Source organism: Aristolochia californica, unplaced genomic scaffold (genome assembly GCF_029961685.1).
Source record: "Aristolochia californica isolate CCGP_79_NKW_82.1479 unplaced genomic scaffold, dmAriCali1.0.hap1 SCAF_5, whole genome shotgun sequence".
Taxonomy (NCBI): Eukaryota; Viridiplantae; Streptophyta; class Magnoliopsida; order Piperales; family Aristolochiaceae; genus Aristolochia; species Aristolochia californica.
The window spans coordinates 33,009,747-33,013,358 of NW_027182214.1; positions in this window are offsets into that span (position 1 = coordinate 33,009,747).

Consider the following 3,612-nt stretch of genomic DNA (forward strand, 5'->3'; position numbering starts at 1 on the left):
GCAAGATAAATCACTTTACAATCATCTATGATTGTTAGGTCAACTTTTAGTAAATGGGATAAATAATGGCTTGTTTGACTCTGGTAAATATCCCACCGCACCTTTGCTTGAGAATTTAATGAATGTTCGTTATTCTCTTTAATAGTTTTGGATCCATAGGTCATTTGCATCTTTAACATGTTTCAAGCATGCATATCCATTTTTAGAACATGTGTAGAAGAAATCTCTTTGTTATAAAATTCCAAGCTATTAGGGTTGAACTAGTGGAATTTACCAGACTTGGATAACAAAAATTTTGTGTTCATTTCTCGTATGTGAATAAATTTTCTTTACAAACATTTGTTGTTGTTTTACAATTGTTCCTTACACATACTCTGAAATTTTCATTTTGTTGTAGTCTATTTGCCTTTTTTGTTTACGGGATGAAGGGAGAGCAAAAACTCAAAGTTTTGATTTAAGAGAAAAGTATAGATCTAAAATGAAAATGCACAGTGCACAAATATAGAGAGAGATTATTCCGAAGAGTCTCTAATTTTTAGGGATTGTAAACTTTTTTTATTTTTTATACATAAGGTTTTGCAATCGTAGGGAAAAGATGGAGGTAGGGATTTTTAAATGAGTACTGACTCCCAATCCATAAGTCATTTCATACAAAAGTATAGCCCGTTATGATAAATAACTTTACAATCATCTATGATTGTTAGGCTTTCTTTTTGTAAATGGGTAAAATAATGGCTTGTTTTACTCGGGTAAATATCCTACCACACGTTCACTTGGGAATAAAATGAGCATTTGTTATTCTCTTTAAAAGGTTTCGATCCATAGGTCATTTGCATCTTTAATATGTTTCAAGCATGCATATCCATTTTTTAGACATGTGTAAAAGAAATCTTTTTCTTTTAAATTCCAAGCTATTAGGGTGAACAACTGCAATTTCCCAAACTTGGATAAAAAAACTTTTGTGTTTATTAGTGTGTGTGAATAAATTTTCTTTACTTACATTAGTAGATGTTTTAAATTTTTTCCTTACATAAACTCTAAAATTTTTATTTTGTTGAGATGTAATTGCCTTTTTTGTTTACAGGATGAAGGGAGAGCGAAAACTCAAAGTTTTTATTAAAGAAAAAAATATACATCTAAAATTGAAATGCACAATGCACAAGTGTAGAGAGAGATAATTCCCAAGAGAGTCTGTAATTTTTAGGGATTGTAAACTCTTTTAAGTTTTTAAATAAATTTTTGCAATCGTCCGAAAAAGGGGGAGGCGGGGGATTTTTAACTGAGTTTTGACTCCTAATCCATAAGTCATTTCTTTAAAAAATATAGCCCATTCCGCTTGATAAATCACTTTACAATCATCTATGATTGGTAGGTCAAATTTTAGTAAATGGGATAAATAATGGCTTGTTTGACTTGGGTAAATATCCCACCACACCTTCACTTGAGAATTTAATGAGGGTTTGTTATTCTCTTTAAAAGGTTTGGATCCATAGGTCATTTGCATCTTTAACCTGTTTCAAGCATTCATATCCATTTTTAAAACATGTGAAGAAGAAATCTCTTTGTTATAAAATTCAAAGCTATTAGGGTCGAACTAGTGGAATTTCCCAAACTTGGATAACAAAACTTTTGTGTTCATTTCTGGTCTGTGAATAAATTTTCTTTACAAACATTTTTTGTTGTTTTACAATTTTTCCTTACACAAACTCTAAAATTTTCATTTTGTTGTAGTCTATTTGCCTTTTTTGTTTAGGGGATGAAGGGAGAGCAAAAAATCAAAGTTTTGATTTTAGAAAAAAGTATACATCTAAAATGACAATGCACAATGCACAAATGTAGAGAGATTTAATTCCAAAGAGTCTATAATTTTTTGGCATTGTAAACTTTTTTTAGTTTTTATATAGAAGGTTTTGCAATCGTAGGGAAAAGGGGGTGGCATGGGATTTTTAAATGAGTGCTGACTCCCAATCCATAAGTCATTTCTTAAAAACATATGGCCCGTTACTCATGATAAATCACTTTACAATCATCTATGATTGTTAGGTCTTCTTTGTTTAAATGGGAAAAATTATGGCTTGTTTCACTCGGGAAAATATCCCACCACACGTTCACTTGGGAATTTAATGAGCATTTGTTATTCTCTTTAAAAGGTTTGCATCCATAGGTCATTTGCATCTTTAACATGTTTCAAGCATGCATATCCATTTTTAAAACATATGTAGAAGAAATCTCTTTCTTTTAAATTCCAAGCTATTAGGGTGAACAAGTGGAATTTCCCAAACTTGGATAAAAAAACTTTTGTACTCATTAGTGGTGTGTGAATAAATTTTCTTTATTTACATTTGTTGTTGTTTTAAATTTTTACCTTACACAAAATCTAAAATTTTAATTCTGTTGAGATCGAATTGCCTTTTTTGTTTACAGGATGAAGGGAGAACGAAAACTCAAAAGTTTTTATTAAAGAAAAAATTATACATCTAAAATGGAAATGCACAATGCACAAGTGTAGAGAGAGATAATTCCAAAGTGATTCTGTAATTTTTAAGGATTGTAAACTCTTTTAAGTTTTTATATATTAAGTTTTACGGAAAAAGGGGGAGGCATGGGATTTTTAACTGAGTGTTGACTCCCAATCCATATGTCATTTCTTTAAAAAAATAGCCCATTCCACTTGATAAATCTGTTGACAATCATCTATGATTGTTAGGTCAACTTTTAGTAAATGGGATAAATAATGGCTTGTTTGACTTGGGTAAATATCCCACCACACCTTCACTTGAGAATTTAATGAGGGTTTTTTATTCTCTTCAAAAGGTTTGGATCCATAGTTCATTTGCATCTTTAACCTGTTTGAAGCATGCATATCTATTTTTAAAACATGTGTAGAAGAAATCTCTTTCTTATAAAATTCCGAGCTATTAGGGTCAAACTAGTGAAATTTCCCAAACTTGGATAACAAAACTTTTGTGTTCATTTTTTTTGTGTGAATATATTTTCTTTAAAAATATTTGTTGTTGTTTTAATTTTTTTCCATACACAAACTCTAAAATTTTATTTTTTTGTGATCTATTTGCCCTTTTTGTTTACGGTATGAAGGGAGAACGAAAACTCAAAGTTTTGATTTAAAAAAAGTATACATCTAAAATGAAAGTGCACTATGTACAAATGTAGAGAGATATATTTCCAAAGAGTGTCTGTAATTTTTTAGGTTTGAAAACTCTCATTAGTTTTAATATAATAGCTTTTGTAATTGAAGGGAAAAAGGGGAGGCATGGGATTTTTAACTGAGTATTCACTCCCAATCCATAAGTCATTTATTTCAAAAATAGAGCCCGTTACTCATGATAAATCAGTTTACAATCATCTATGTTTGTTACATCATCTTTTTGTAAATGGGAAAAATAATGCCTTGTTTGACTCAGGTAAATATCACACCGCATGTTCACTTGGGAATTTAATGAGCGTTTGTTATTCTCGTTAAAAGGTTTGGATTCATATGTCCTTTGCATCTTTAACATGTGTAGAAGAAATATCTTTCTTATAAAATTCCTAACTATTAGCGTTGAACTAGTCGAATTTCCCAAACTATGATAAAAAAAACCTTTTTGTTCA